We start from the raw sequence: 17,609 nt of genomic DNA on the forward strand, positions 1-17,609 counted from the left end.
CGCCTCAAACTTTCTTTGATTTTACATCGAAATTAATATTAAATGCTATTATGTTATTAAGTCTATTTCACTTTTTGTTATTGAGGTAATTTTCCAACTGATTTTTCCTTTCTAATTCCACTAAAAACCCAATCCCATTTGCCTCATCGATTTTTCCGTTATTTCTCTTTCTTTTTCCTCTCTCTCGTTTATTTTGTCGATTTGTTGTCGGTTCGATTTCTAAGAATCTTTTATGATATACAATAGAAGTGCACTGACATTAATACCAACATGTAAAAAGTCTATGGCTTATGTAACTTGTTCAATTAGGCCCATTGGCCGTGTTTCTCTAGGTGAAATCGTGATTTTTATTGAGTGCAGGACAGTAAATGCACCGTATTCATTGTAAATTACATATACTCTTGCTTGATATTTGCGTAACTCTTTTGATGCATTCAAATACAAACGTATATATATTTTAAGTACTACTAAAAATCCATTCATTTACGGTCGTTCGAATAGAATGAGAAAAGTTTTACTTTCAATGTCCTCATCTCTTTCGATCGTTGTTCGGTCGTCGTTTCGGCCATCACAAAAACTAATCCGTTTGCATGTGCATTGTGCATGTTGTGTTCTAGAGAGTCATTTACAACATTTATATCGTGTCATGCATTCGGTAGCACATTTTATTGCGGCACTCCGACATTTCCCGATTTCTCTTGCCACCTTCTCTCATTGCCGCCGCCACCGTCAACGTCAAATTAGTAGTGTGACGCTGCAAGCTGCAATCACATTTTGCACTATTCCCTCTATTTCGTCATTCATTTTCAATGTTTTACCATCCATACAATTTCGTATGTACTCTCATTCAAATTTGTTGAAATACACATTTAATTTTAAACATTTGTTTTGTAAACCGATTTAATGTGATCGTCTCGCACGCAAAGCACTCAAACATCTGTTTAGACACCGTTTGAATCAGGAATTCAAAACATTAACAGTTTTGAATCAATGTGTGCCAGCGAATACAATAAATGGACCGATAAACAGTCATTGTCGCATGACATCGAGTAAATTACAGACAAAGAAGGCAAATAAAGCGTAAACAAAACATCTTCACTGTGAAAATGTGTGAAATTGACTGGACGTAAAACAGAGGGGGAGAAAAAGAGAGAGAGAAGAACAAAATGTGTGATCAAATCATCAATATTCAGACCATAAAAGAATATTTATTAGCATGTAAATTGGGCAATTTATTTACCAGAGCTAAATTGATTTTCACACAGATTTATCATCATAACTGCTCTCACATGGATTTTGAAACTTTTCAAACTCTTTTTTGGATTTATCTTTTAGCATTGGTCAAGTGGTTGATCAGACTTCTGCTAATGGATTTCAATGGCTATCAAAGTTGCTAACTCAACTTTGAACTAAAAGGAAAAAAAAACTTTGAAATGTAATAAGAAAGGAACTCGTTCCGTAGAATTGGTTTGGTCGAAATACAACTTTGTTATACAAAGTTTGCATGTGAAATTCGGGTTTTTTATTTAAAAAAAAAATGCACTTAATAATATGAGCGAACAGTGGCAACGACAGTAAAACAATTGCCATGGAAATAAGTGCAATCGTCGATGCATTTAATCGGTTGACGGTTTTTTTTCTTGTGCTGTTGTCCGGATGCCGGTGCACATATTCTGCGAATGTGCATGAAATTCAATATAAATATGTACGAAATAATAAATTTTCTTTTATGCTACTTGCAGTCTCGCGATCCTCCACGAATTGTGAAAATGCCGCCAAGATAAAGAAAAAAAGGCATAAATTACGCATTCACTTGCATACATGAGCCTTTGCCATTCATCACAGCCGATGCCATTTGTGATGTTTACGGTACGAAGAAAATAAAGTCGATTCAAATGAAACGAACAGCCATTATTATTACGATTATAATTTTGTTGAGCCGAACCGAGAAGCAAATTTACCCAAGGCTCAATGTGTACTACAAAACCGCATGTGTGTATTTTTACACATATTCCATTCCGATCGGAGAGCGTGCGCGAGAGACAGACCTCATAACAACAAAACACATCCATCCGACGACAATTCCAAACAGCAACAGCGGTTCGAAATTCATTCAAAATGAAGCAGCAACAACAGCAGCGCAAGACACTACAACAAACAGCACAGCAGAAGCAACACGAAAGAGAGACGCAACATATTCAACAAATGAGAACAAAACGAAGCATTACTTAAGCTTCATATGACGAAGCGCGTGTGCGCGAACGCCTTTAACATTTCTCACAAGCCACGATCGTTTCAGTTACAATTCGAATTCGGTCGGTATATGTTGTGTGTACGATTTTTTCGCGTTTGTTTTGTATGGGTTTTTTGTTTTCGTTTCGTTTGCCGTGATTTTTCGTGTATTTACTGGGCATATTTTTTTTTTGTATTTATTTAAAAGAGGGTTAGTCGTTTTGATTTGTTTATGAATTTCTTTTTTTAGCTACGCCAGAGACAAAAGAAAGAAATAAGAAAACGAGTTTCGAATGAATGAATATAATCGAATTGCGCGCCCGTCATTTGTTTATCTCTCAATGGAAAACACATGTGAATTTTGATTATTGGTTTTACATTTCTGTTGTCTATCGCATTGTTTCCATTGCGTTTGCAATGATACTACATGAACCAAAGGGGAAGAAGACATTTAAAAACATTTGTAATTTGATCTAGTTTTCGTTCTGTGGACACGTTCCTTTTCTTCACATGTATGGTTTAATTTTGGTTGATCTTGCTACGATCGCGTGCTCCTTTCAAATATAATCACGTTTGTGTTGCTCTTTGCATCTATCATTTTTCACAATTTCAACATTCCGCGAGGCCACAGACAAAAACACGCGTAACTTTTTGATATTCGCTTACAGCAAATATGGTCATTTCCAAGTATTGTTGCCTCTTTTTTTTCGTCGCCGTTTTTTTGTTATTGCTCTTGTTATTGTTACACGCGAACATGCTAGCATGAGATCAAAGTGAGCGAGCAAAAGATCACATATCGCCGGAGATTCTTGACGAAAAAAACAAAAATAATATTGGAATTTCGGAACGATATTCATGGAGAAAAGCAAAACAAATTGATTATGGTTTTCGCGTATATTCCAGTATATTCTGTAAGATTCCGAAAATACGTGCATACAGAGGTATAGAATGGAGTTGTGAGAGCGTAGCACAGTGGCATTTAAAATTGGTAATCGAATTCATCGATCGGAACGAATAAATCGTATTCTTTCTACACATATTTCATATACCTCTCAGCGTGCATATGGATTTTTTTTTCTCGAATTTTTAGGTCTTTCAAAAAGATTTGTTGAAAAGTGAAAAATACACAAAAAAAAAAGAAAAAAAAAACAAAAATTATCGATCCATAAATGGTTTCAATTAAATTATGTGCGCGCTCATGTTGGTGTTACGTTTTTTTCTTCTTCTTGCCATTCGCCCAAAAATAAAGTTTTCTCACTGATTCAATTAAATCATCGTGGGATTTATTTGCGCAGTATTGAAATCATGTAAAACATTGAGTTTTTTCTTCTCTTAATTGAAAAAAAAAATCAATTTTTCAACTTGATTTCGTTTTTCAGAGTAACAATTTCGATCTAAGACAGAGTATAAAGTGTATGTAAGTGTATTTTGGTAATAGAGGCGAAGTAACTGCATGTTGCCGCTATCTCATCGATCGTCATTCATAATTCACTGCATTCATAAGAAGCAATGTGCATTTCGTGTTCGAATATAAAAATTGGTGTAAAGTGAACGACCGATTGAAACAAACACAACCACATATATAACGTTAAATAATAATAAAAAAAGAGAGAAAAAAAAGAATCGATATCTGGTGTGGCATAAATCAAAGTGATTATTATATGATTTTTTTTATGTGCAAATAATACTTGACACAAAAGCTGTTGGTGCTTGTGTGTGTGAGAGAGGGGTTTGGTGGATTCAGTCAACTAACTTACCGAAATTAACACTTCTGCTGTCCAAATAAATTGACCAGACATTACATTGATGTGTTTGTAAACAGTGTTTTAAATTGTGTTTATTTAACGCAAAAATATATCAAATTATCGCTGGGATTTAAAGAAGCAGAGGCAAAAGAGACTTACAAAAATTTTGTTATATTCAACCGGTGTGAAATCAATTTTGATGATTTAAGCGAATTTCGTAAGGGAAACGAAGGAAAATCGCGCTACAACATTTATAACATTCATCAAATCGAACTGGCAATACAAAGGCAACGCATAGATTTCACGGTTAGTTTATTTTTAAATTATATATAGATACTGTACAATCGAAAAAACAGAAATCGCAATAATTGTCGATGCATCGATTTATCGAAAATACCTATTATTTCTCAAATAATATAAGTTGTTTATGGCTGCTGGCCCAATTAACGCCATATTAACTTTGCATTTATTCCGATGTGTATCTTTTGATTTGTTTACTTATTTATTTTACACTCGTTTTTTTTCGTTTATTCATTCTGTGCCGAGCGAATATGTTGTTTTCTTCTTAAATGACGCATTCACCAAACAATATATTCATCATTATAGGTGTGGATTTATTGTTGTTTTATCGTCGCATTACATCTGATTGCAAGAGATGAGGTAATGTAATATTCAGCACATTCTCAATGTGACTTTGCGGAATAAAGAGTTTCTGACGAATAGTGCAACACACCGTATCGAATAAATTCACTTACTCTTCATGCTATCAAATTGAAGGTTTTTTTTTTCATTTATTCATTCTCGCTTCACAAAACTTAATCTGTTTGACTTTGAAATTGTTAGTTATGAAATTTGTTATTTGATATCGATTCCATTTTATGATTATTGCAGCGAAAAAGTAAATGAAAAGTCCAATCGTTTTATTATCAAGTTTTTTTTTTAAATTTCATCTTTCTCCGGTTGATAAAATCCAGAGTGACTTTCTTTTCGGTACGATACACGGTCACATACTGTATTATTCATAGCACATCCATAGCGTGAGTCGTATCATTTTTTTGTTTCGGTTTTCGTTTAAAGAGAACTTGTTTGTCAATTTACGTCGTAATTAGATATGTATTTATTGTTGTGCAGTGGCTATGAAACGTGAACGTATGAATGTCATATGTGCTCAGGTCACAGCTAAATCCCAAACCAAACAGAAAAATATTAGCTTACCACAAAATATATAGAAAACGAAAAAACAAAAATGGTGAAGTCAATGCGAAAAAAAAAATGCCGCACATGAGAACGAAAATATATATGTAGACAAATCGAGTATTTGGAATTTAGATTAAAGTGTTTAAAATATGGAAATATACTTGTAAGTATTCCGAATGAATTTATGGAAAGATAGTTGAACGAAATGGAACGAAATATGTCAATTTGTGTCGTAATCAGCACGAAACGCTAAAAAGAGAGAGAGAGAGAGAGAGAGAGAGAGAGAGAGAGAAGATAGTATTAGAAAAACTGACACCAGAACGAAATCGAATCCACCAAAAACCATGTCATTTTTTCGACAATGCCGCTGTATACACAATTAAACATATACCTGCGTGCGAGTGTTGTGGCTTTATCGACTGAATAAATGAATGAAAAAAAAATTGTTAGAAATATCACTATACATCACTTGTGTACAGTTCAAACAGTGCATCCGTTGTTCACAATAGACGCTGAAAAAAAATTACCATGGATACTGAATGTATTAAATTCGGCCAGACACTTTTTCATCCACTTGATGGAAATCGTATTGGTCTCTCTTTTTTTTCCATCTCATTGTCCAAATCCTCGTGTTTACTTTTTGCACTCGCACAAAAACGTGTACTGTTGCAATTGAAGAAATAACACGAAATTGTTCTAGAAAAAAAAATATGATTCTATTTTCAATAATATGTGCTCTCTTTTTTTCTATGTGAGTTGTTCAACACCCAAATGAAAAAAAAAAAACGACGACGACAAATAACATGAGATTCAAGTATTTTTCTCGTTTGCTATGCACACACGCAAGAAAAAAACCGTACGCGTGAGCATCATGAAAAGATTTATTATGTGGAGTCTCAGCACACTGTGAATGGTCCAGTTTTTCCGTATTTTATTGTTATGGTTATGTGCAGTTTACTTGAAAATGAAAAATAACTTCAAAATGAGTGCGCGTTGAATAAACAACGGATACGCAGCTCTTTTTTCTCTCTCTTTTCTATGCCATGGCGCTACGTTATATGCCAAAAATTTACCAGATACATTTATTTCGGTGAATGATTTGTGTTAAAAAAGAGTGTAATACCAATAAAAAAAATTCCATACAATTCGTTTCCGAGCGAACTATTCAATAGCGTTTTGCGTTGGCCGGTTTCTTTTTTGTTTGAGGCAATTTCGCATCTCCAATCAATCAATAGTCATGATTTTGTTACGCTCTATTTTTCGGTAGTTCAATCAGTGGAGGAAGAGAGAGAGGGAGAGAGAAGAACCAACGTCAATTTTATCTCACCGGCTGAATTTCACAATATAACAATATGCTAATTATTCCAGGCTGCCGAGCAATAAATTAGCTCTAGAACAATATGCCAATGCAATCAAGTCAATGTTTGATATCTAAAATTGTATATTTTACCAACTAAAACAATAGGCCAATCGATGAACATGAACACAGTGCCCTCAATACTTGTCTCAATGTTTTTGTGCATACAGCCAAATGTGAGCATATACAAAAACACACACATACACAGCTATGGAAATGACTCAATCAAATCATCGATAGCTCTCGATAATATAATTGATTTAACTCAAACAAATATGTAATCCGGTGAATGTTATTTAAATTTATTATATTGATTCTAATGCGGTTTCAGCACTTCTATGCACTATTATATAAATTAGCCTTTTCCCTCTTTCTCTCTGTCACTCTCTCTCTCTCTCTCTCTCGCCAAGCATTCACCCATTTCACACGTGAGTCTTTCACAGTGCAAGTTCCGGACGGAAATTCAATTTTATGATTTTGTTTATTGATTCAACAACCGAGGTTCGAGCATTGAATTTCAATTCAATGTACTATTGACTTTATTGAGCGCCAACACACCGAATGTGTTTTCGCCTCTCTTGCTCACTCTCGGTCAATCATGTCAGCTCTCAACACATAAACACATTGTATTCATTCAAGTCCAACCACATATTTTTTTTTCTTGTTCGTTATTGTTTCCCTGGAGAGTATGAAAAAGAAACCAAAGTGTTAGCCATCGCAAAATACACATTGTTGTCCAATGATATTTACACCGCAGACAATTCAACATCCCACACTCAAAAACTTTTCAATATTGGTCAGAAATTTTTATTTCTCCGTTGTGAAACAGGTTACGTTATAAATCGCTATTAAATTGCAATGAACAAGAAAACTCATTTACGCGCCAGAAAGACGAAAGAAAATGAAACAGACAAAAATCGATTCGATGCAATTTCATTCAAGATTCAAGACAATTTGTCTAACTTAACAAATGAGCCGATTTTCATGTTAGTGTTGACTTTAGCATCGACGTCGGAGTTCAAATATCTAATCAAATAAATTAAGTGTGGAACCGTCTTCAAGACCGGCGTGTTATACCAAAACTAATGAAAGAATGAATGGATCTGATAAATTGGTGATTAGGCTGCAATTAAGCTATTGAAATTTTGGACATAATTCGACTAAAAAAGAGTCGTCAGACTCATTGAGAAAAACGCCGAAAATAATCTGTTGAATATCTGCCTCCGCACAAGGTCTGAGATTTTCTTTTCTCTTTTTTTTCCCGAACTGGGTATGAATCACTTTGTAAAATTCGCTGGAGAGCATGTATGCATGTCCGTTGCCAAGTGAGGTCGATAAATTTAGTCAGTAGCATTGTATGGGCGACAAATGAGCAAGAGGCATAGACAAAGAGTGTATGTAGAGAGCAAGAGCAAAGAGATCATGGCAACACATTCAACGGTCGTCAGAGATCGGGTATGGGTGAGTTTGCATGTAGAAAAAACATATGTTACAAATTAGTCGAATTGTTTTAAAGAGTAACGGCGGCAGCAACGACGCTGCTGCCGCCGCCGACGACAACACACAATCAACCAAAAGCAGAATATCATTGACCTCTTGACACACACGATGCGATCAAATGCCATTCCTTCAATTCCAATTAAATTTCAGTGAGCGAATATAGTGAGATCGAGCGAGATGATTTGAATGTGTCTTTGTGTTAAATAGAGTCGCAGTTAAATCGATTCAAATACGGGTCTCTTTTCATTGCATTAACATTTGTTTTTATTGCACGAGAATCAATTTCTTTGAAATTTAAATACATTTGGGGCGTCTGTATTACGGTATATGGCGCTTCAAACAGAAACGAACCGAACGCATGAACAAAAAAACTGCCGATATACAAACATCAAAAATAATGGAATGTTAAGAATCGCATTGATGTGTATTTGCCACAGACAAAAACGATGCGCCTAATTATATGTTCCCATTTTGGTGAATTTTTCCTGCGTCAACCACTTTAAATAATCAATTTCAATGGAGCATAAAAATTTCATTTAATTCGCTTTGGCGAAATTCATCTTTTGTGCGAATGAAAACAAAAGACCGACACCGCGCTCAAATCTCATTTACATTGCGGGAAAAAAACGAAACGCGTATTCAACGTTGATGGAAAAAATGACGAAGAAAAAACCTGTTATTCGAAGCACTTTTTTGGTTTGCAATTCAATGATGAATGACGATGATTATTATGTTGTATGATTTTATGATAACAATAATTACGGTGGTCTTTATGGGTTTTTATTCAGTCATGTGCCAGCACCATCATTTCTTTACCTCATCGCTTTCGGAATTTGGCCATCTTTAAAAATATGAGAGAATACTTTCATTGATTTGTTTTTCTTTTTCTGTTTGAATTACATCTGTACGTGCATCTTTCCTCTCTTTCACCCCATCTCACATTCTCGTTATCTCTCGTTCCTTCTCTCTCCCGAACGTTGATTGCTAAGATATGAGCAATAATTTGCTGTTTAATGTGCACATGATAAACATAATTAGCGTGAGATACGAAAAGAAAGATGAGCAAAACCGCATTTTATGCCGTTTCATTCAAATAAATCATCGATCAAACGAAAAATGTGCGCGAAAGAACACATGCTCCATTCAAATCTGGACACAAAAAAAATGGAACCCGCGAACACTCTGAATAGGTAATAACACTGTTTTTTTTGTGCGCTCGCGTATATTATTGACTCTTTTCTTTTTAATCTCTTCATCGTTCACATTCAATAAAATAAGTGAATATCCAAACAAATTAAATTTCCAGTCCATTTCATGTCATGCGTAAAAATACGATAAATTGAAACTTTCTTTTGGCATATAAGTTCAACTGTTTTCATTTTCACTGCGGTGGCGAGAGAGCGAGATATAGAGTGAGCGACTGCAAGATTTTTCGCCTGTGCTATGTTTTGTACACCGAAGCGGATCGTAAAAAGAATGGAGCATAAAACAGACACTCAATACGGTTTGTATAGGTGATTTCCTTTGCTTTAGTGGCATTCAGCGTTGTATGATTACAGCCAATTTAATCGTTTCAAAAAGTAAAACCACTCAATGTAATACAGTCGACATCAACAAGCCCATTTAATTTATGAAACTGCTTCTTTCGCTATTACATTCACAATACGTGTACTGTGTTTTGCATGGCCCACAAAATATTCGACCGATCATCGTGTAAGTATTTTCCTACGTTATTTTGCGGGTCGTCGAATCGAACGCATTCAATTTTTTTTTAAAGAATATATGTTGTAAGATACATAAACACTCAAACCGGATGACAACGACTGGAAATGTTGAAAAAATGCGTGTACTTTGTCCAAAAAAAAAAACAACAGCAACAGCAAGCTGTGGAGAGCCCACGGTTGTTTGTTGTTTTGTGTTCCAGCACCAAATATGAAGATGATCCAATGGCATGTAACTAATTGAACGAAATGACCAACGACGTTGTTTTCATTTCTTACACAGCACTTCTTGTGAGTACAGTGGATCGTCGATATGGTTAATTTACTTGTTGTTTCTTTTGTTTCCACTTGCTGGTTTTGTCGCTGCATCGAATCTATATCGATGTGAAGAAAACGACAGCTGTACAGCTTACGAGTTCCGATTTCAATGACAATATCTTGGCTCTATGTGTGTGCTTGAAAATGCCCGTTTTGCGTGAAACATAATGCATAATCGACCATACATCCCACGAATATTTTTTTTCATCAAAAAAAGAAGAAAGAAAACACGCTTGTATACACATCAACTACGCGACTATCGTCAAAAGCCTACATTTATTCCATCTAATTGATTGTTTAATCGAACGAAATTTGCCGTTTTTAGTCGAGTTTTCGTGATTCTCTCTCTTTATTTCGATGCAAATTCCAGTTTTATAATTGTTGTGGGCATTTCGTTATCACACAACGGAAGTTCTTAGTCTTTCGTATTTATTTAATGACGGCAAATCTCGATTTATGAAACATTTTAACTCGGTATCTCTTTTTGGAGCGAAATTCATAAATAAAAATATGTATATGTTTCCGCCTTTTTGTTATTAACTTCATATTCATCTTTTCATCTTCCATATATTGATTTGAATACAATGCCGTGAGTGATATTCATCAAACATCTATTGGCAATCTGAAATTCGTGTTCAATTAACATCAAATGATTGTATAAATGAGATACGGGTTGAACACACACACATGCACATACACATCTAAAGAAATATATTAACAAGAAGCACCCGCAATCATCGGCACACATCACAATCATGCTCGCATTATACAATAAATATTTATCTCATTCAAGTACATTCTATGCTACGGGCCATTGTTCATGTGACCACGAAATGTCTTTATTAAGTAAGAAACATCTTGCTGCATCGGTATGATGAAAATAATAGAATAGCTATGGCATACACACACTCACTTTCTCACACTGACTTGGCAATTCTCTTAATTGAACTTTGAGCATCATTCAAATACCCCATTGAATGCCAGCCAATATTTATACGTTACAAGTTAAATTTAAGATGCTTTGACTTCATTCCACACACACACCCATCGGTATTATTTAACACGGTGCACCGTGACTTCGAAATAATTGTGCAAAAAATGGTATTACTTGTAAGAACGGCGGCGAAAACACAACGGCTTCTTTAAAACATACAATAGCTTTGGTTTATGATGTGTCTGATTCTCATTAATGTGATCCGATAAATAAATCGAATCGCATTAGTGTTATTTGGAATGAAAAATTTGGCGAAAAGAAAACTTTTCAATTAGAATGCATGCTGTTTTTCCCATTTCAAATCAATTTACCGAAGAAATGCTTGTCGCTTTTGTTCATTTTGTTGCCATTTGAAATGTTAAAAAAACCGATTTGTAATTCGATAGTACTTTTGAAGAACATTTGTAGGAGCTCAGCAGGTAATTCTAATGCGAATCAAAAAAAAGTTTCAAACAACAATTAGGCAGGAGAATTAAAAAGTCTTTGTTGCTCCACTTCGTGCAAAATCCGGAGGTGGAATTTTTATACTTACCGGGCGAGAGAGAGAGAACGATAGATAGAGCAAAGCGTGATTCATTGAAATCGAAGTGATTACGCCAAGCAAAGCTTGGAAACCAAATGGTTTTTATTGGTAGAAGAAGTAGTAAAAAAAGACGCCAAAGAACGAATCAAGAATCGCAATTATCGTAATTTTATAAACACTAAAATTTACTTTGATTCAAACAAATGAAACAAAAAAAAAAAAAAAACAACGACGAACAAACGAATCAACGCGGTAATCAAACAAATTTAGACACGATACATGAAATAATACAAATTGTATGGCGATCATGAGTCTTAGAGTTGTCCGTGAACTGTATTTCGTTCGTATTCACACATTTATTTGTGAACATTGTGCAAATCAATGAGAAAAATAGATTGAGTAGAGGCAGGGAGAGGGGGGAGAGAGCAAAAAAAGTGCATTTGAATCATTTCTTTTGATGAATTACAAGAGCGCATTTTAAAAAAGTGCTTGTGTGATTAATTTCACTTCGCCGAATGAATCGATTCTTTCCCATTAAAATCTAAAGTTTTTTGTTTACCTGTTCATTTGTTTTACGGGGCGTTTGAAAAATACTATTTGCTGGAGTATTTTGCGCACCAACGTTCTGAATGTAGTTCGCTGGGTCTGTGTTTTTTATTGTGTTTCTCTTTTTTTTCATTGGTACAAAAGCCGGTATTTATGTCATGTACTAAATGTTAGCTATCATTTTGTTTGAACATGAACTTTTTATTGCCACAAACAACACCAACAACAACAAAAAACCGAACTATGGGCAAGAGAGTGCGCTCAAGCAACCAGAAATGGGGAAAAATATATAAGAAATATTAAATTTCTTATTTGTGTTCTCATTTTGGTTTCATTATTATTTCTCTTTTTTTTCGCTCTCTCATTCCTTTCATTGTGCTAATGATGATAGTCGGTATTCAAGAGCACATAATAGTGACGAGAGAGAGAGAACGATGGAAGAGAAAACTTTTCAAACGAACTCTTTCATCTGCAATATTGAAAATAAAAGAAACTACACACAATGAGCGAGAAGCGAGAGCGAAAAACGACCATCATTAGTTGGAATGTGTTTATGTTGTAAATGTGCTCGATGATTGCAAAAGTGAAGTGGTAAAGCAATCAATTGTATGGAATCCATTAGAATTTTAGCAAATATAAACGAGATTCGGATGAGAGAGCGAGAAAGAGATTCAATGTATCAACAAAGACTTTAGCGAAGAAGATAAAGAAACTAATTCATCCATCACATTGCAATTAATGTGCTCGGGCTCTATGTTTTTTTTATTCATGTCTCTATTTCTAAAGCAATCACAACTGACAGACGATTCAGTCCTTGGAGAAATCAACAACAAAATCATTGAGTGAATTGGCAAGCATTTGAAAGCATTTCGTTGATTCGATTGGAATTGTTTATGTTTATGTCTATGGCCGAATGGCAGCGAGCTCAACATCTTTGTCACAAAACCGAATAAATCATCAAACAATGCGAGAAGAGGTTCGGCGCAAAAACAAAAGAGATTTATTGATCATGTCATCGAAAAGCAATTTCATGCGACCCAAATTATAAATCGAGCGTTTGACGCTTTCCGATCGACAGTGAAAAATCACTGATTCACACAAACTATCGCTGTTATTATTATTATTTTATTTATAAATAGAAAATGTTTGGATTTTAATTTTGTGTTCTAGCATTAATGCGTGTTTTTTTATCGCTTCGCTTCGAAAATAGAAATGCAAATCGATGAAGTGTGATTGCCGACCGCAGTCAACTGTAGTTCGATATATTTTATTTCAATTTGAATGATAAATGTATATACATTTTAACTTTTTCGCAATGCCAGTTGGTTGCTTTGCAATCGTTCTCGTTTAGTAGGTGGTTTTTTTTTTGTTGTGAGGTGGGTCTCTCTCTCCAACGTGTATGCCATCCGACAAATATTGTTCGATGGATTTTAGCATATAATTATCGTATGCAATGTTCATTATTACCGCACAACGGATTTTGGGCAGTCATTTTGTATTCAACATTGATTGCACCCATTAAATGTATAATTTGGTGTTTGCTATTCAAATTCATTACATGCGCATCGTTTTAGCTGCGATCAACTGAACAATATATTAATGACGAGTTGCATTTAAACCATTTCATGCAATTTGCAAAGGTGCTCTAAAGCTAGCGCTAAAGTGAATTTACAAAATTCACTAGAGCCCGGCTCCATGTATGCGCGTGTGAACTGTAAAGCACAATTATGTTCACACAAAAAAAAATACTTTAAAAATCTAATATATGCCCGAATTGCAAATCGGGCATTAATTTTTTAGGTGTATGTGCGCGTTAAAGCGCACTTAGTGTTTCTGGGTTAATTTAATTGCAAAAAGCCGACGCTCGATTTAATTGCAATAGATAATGTTCAACCGATTTGACCAGGTTAATTACAAGCATTACATTCTCAGTGCCGTTAAACATGTCAGTTGTACAGTTAAATTAACATTTTGATCAATGTTTTTTGTTTCAGTTCCTCTGTTACTCTCTAATAATTGATTTTGTTACCATGTATCGAGAAAGTCAAATGGTGCGTCCACAAAAAAATTCTATATGTAGTTGAAACATGCAATGCGTTGGGCTCATAAGCCCAAAATTATCTCTTGCGTGCGGTATGGATGTATTTATGTATGTTTGATATGCTTGAAATTCATGGTTTATTTTATGGCCGTTGATTTAATGTGTACAGTACTATTTTTGGATTTTCCGGATGTCATTGTCGTGTGTGTGTTTGTAATGCGATTGCTTACTGCCGCTTCTCCTTCTTCATCTTCTTCTTCGTCGTCCTCTTTGTCGAACCATTTTTGTAATTGGCATATCATCATATCAAATGCATTCATTCGCGTAAGTAAACATCATAATCAAAATTGTTCGTACAATAATCGAATCTATATCGGACACCGAAATCAATCAATAAATAGCATAGTCCATTAAAATTGCTGGTCTTTTTGTGTTGAACAAAGCGCAGCGCCAATCGTTATTCGTCTTTTGTGTACTTTGATAAATATATATGCTTGCATACACTACTTTGTACTATCGTTCATTGTTACATTCATTACTTGGAACATACGTTCAATACAATTCAAATCGTTTCTTTTTCGACGACTTATTCGTAAATTGTAATGTCATCTCTAATAATTCACACACGCACACCACTCCAACACAATCTGTTTGGAGAAAAAATTATATATTCAAAGTACCTAGCTACTGCGAATCAATGATAAATACATAATAATGTAGCTCGTTAAAGAACACGACTTGAATATTAATTTTAAGGAATTAAACGATAAATCATCGTAGATTCTTTCTTAATTATTTCACGATGAACTCACACTACACATAGTGATGAGTGTGAGGATTGAGAGCGAGGGAAGGAGAGAGAGAGAGAGATGGAGTGACAGAAAAGTGAAAAAGTTTATTCAAATCGAAGTCGATTCGAGAAATTCCATGCAAAATAAAGCAAAATTCAAATCGAATGAGCCATAAATCAGACATTGAAAGACTTTGATCGGCAATGGTGGAAAATGGATGAATAGCGCCATTGATGAAGAATACGTTTGGAATAATTTTTGACTAATTAAATGTGTGCGTCTTCTTTTTTGTCTTCGTTAATTCCAAAGCCACTTCAGATAATCCAGTTTTAAATCAACATTTGCATAAATAATCGCTAACACACCGAAGATTCATGGTGTGTTTGATGGAATGGCTTGATTTTGATGAGAAATCGAAAACGCGAGACTATGCTGCGCAATTCGTTACGAATGAGAAAAAAAAATTGCCGAATAAAAAATCCAATTTAATTGTTTATCGAGTCTAATGAGGCAATTTTCTCTTTCACTCTGTCTCTATTTCTGCTGTGTGTGTGCTATGGGAATGTGACAGAAGAACAAAATTTATGATATATATGACATGAATTCGGAACGAAAAGTTATAAATTTTGAGCATTCTCTCTCTGTGTGTGCGTGTGTGCTGGAGAGAAAGGCATGAAATAGATTGACGTGAATGATAAAATGAATGATATGTTTGATTCGAGATAATTTTTAGTGAAAGAATCGCTGAACTTCATGTAAACCATCTAATATTCAAATGGGTTCGATCGAAAACCGAGGAAATCTTCGCTATTTCGGTTAAACATGCTCGATTCCAAATAGACTCGATTCGAAGCCACAGAAAGTGATATTTAACTAGCGCGACCACATGCGCTCTTTGTAGCCAAGTTCAACGCTGCTTTTGTGATTTGGTTTTTGATTTCAGCAGTGATTTTAAGCGGGTATCACATTTACAAAGCCATTTTTTAATCTCTCTTTCTCTCTCGCTCTCTCTTTCTATGGGCTGTTGATCAAGTTTTGTGGTCTGTTTTCTGTCTGTTCACACACAAAATGCAATGCAATTCGTGCATCTTTTCAGCCCGTTACTTCTAAGTTACACATCGAATATCGCGCATTGTTTGTTGTTCTTGTTTCCGCTTTGCGCTTGTTTTCCTTTCATTTATTGTTTACTTTGGATATGAAGTTTTTTTTTATTTTTATTTTGTTCAAATCGGTGCGTTCGCTTGTGCATAATCCGATGAACATGCTTATACATACATTCCATTCCGACGGCTTTGTAATTACTGGTGCATATTGTGCACACGCGATATATACTGTATACACATTGTAATACAAAATTGTTATAAAACCAAACCAAACCATAACATTCTGTTTTTTTGTTCGATTTTTTTCTCTTCTGTTTTCGTCGAAATCGAAGTGAAATGGAAACACACTCTTATACGTTCTACTTTCATCTTTATCTTGCCCAACATTCATGTTGCATTCAATATTTTTTTGTTTCTGTGAATTTCGTTTCATTTATGTCGAATTTTGTTGGAGTGTAACTGTTCCAAATGGATTAAAATTGCTGCTTCACAAATCACTTTGAAATATCGATAGCAATTAACGTACAATGTCTCTTTTTTTTCAAGTGGTTCGCGGTGCGAATGTCTTATTCCGGGCTGAGAGAATGAGCACTTATTTCACGTCTGTACGTGTGTGTGTGTGTGTGTGTGTGTATGTGACAGTTAAGCGGATTTTGATAACATCGAGAGGTTGTAAATTCGGTTTGCTTTAATTTCATTGTGTCACACGTGTAATATGTTCAAGTTTCTATTTGCTGATCTCTTCGCTTCGCGCAAATGCCACCAAATCGTCAAAATAGCAATTGAGCTGAACACCGTTATGTCGCGTTTTATCGTCGACCGAAACGGAAGTCATTTTCTTAGAGACAAAAACTATTTGTATTGCAGCCGCCGTATTTATTTTAAGAACATTTATAGTCTTATGCAGTTCTCTCTTATCTTTCACTTCGTGTTGAATTTGGATTTCAATATCCCGTGTATGGAAACGTAGCGTCTCCATTTGGAATTTCAGCCATAATTCAATTCTATCAATTTACGGTTAGAATGCATTGAACGAAAAATAGGTTGATAATGATGTAATTTCGCTGTGAACGCAAAATGACATAAAATATTTCGAATCGAGATCAAGACACAAGAAGAAATGAAAGGAAATCAAAATTATCATTTACGAATGAATTGTTGACTCGATTCACTTCCATCTAATTAACGTTTTATATCAAATGTGAATTGATCGCTCGAAAACTGGGACAAACATCGCAAAAACAAAATGCAACGAGAAGACGAAGAGAGAAAAAGCAGCAACAACATCACAAACAACTTCAACATAATATCATATTCTGTATGAGCTGTACATATTTCAATGCACCGTTCAAAGCGAGTTCAAATGGTTCAGATTGCATCAAGTGAATGCAAAACGTTTACAACGCCATTGTCGACCGTTAGTCAAAATGTCAATTCACAACGGCAATAAAACATTCAGCTTTGTAATATCGTTATCAATTTTACTTTTTCCTTCAAATGATCGCAACAACACAGCCAACAAACAGTCTGTTATTATACAG

General features: G+C 34.9%; 1 protein-coding gene across 2 annotated transcripts in view; it reads left to right on the forward strand.

Moving 5' to 3' along the window:
- The first annotated feature begins 2,316 nt into the window (after window positions 1–2,316).
- Window positions 2,317–17,609, forward strand: part of LOC116341981 — a 113,729-nt gene continuing 98,436 nt past the window's right edge. Inside the window, exons 1-2 of one of the 2 annotated variants that reach the window (XM_031769434.1) lie at window positions 2,317–2,443; window positions 3,612–4,283. The gene's annotated coding sequence lies outside the window, so the exon portion shown is untranslated. Of the gene's footprint in view, window positions 2,444–3,384; window positions 3,540–3,611; window positions 4,284–17,609 lie in introns of those variants that run through there. The other variant, XM_031769435.1, reaches the window with a different exon arrangement.

The sequence above is a fragment of the Contarinia nasturtii genome, unplaced genomic scaffold, assembly GCF_009176525.2.
Source record: "Contarinia nasturtii isolate CC-2019 unplaced genomic scaffold, AAFC_CNas_1.1 Cnas_scaffold_810, whole genome shotgun sequence".
Lineage (NCBI taxonomy): Eukaryota > Metazoa > Arthropoda > Insecta > Diptera > Cecidomyiidae > Contarinia > Contarinia nasturtii.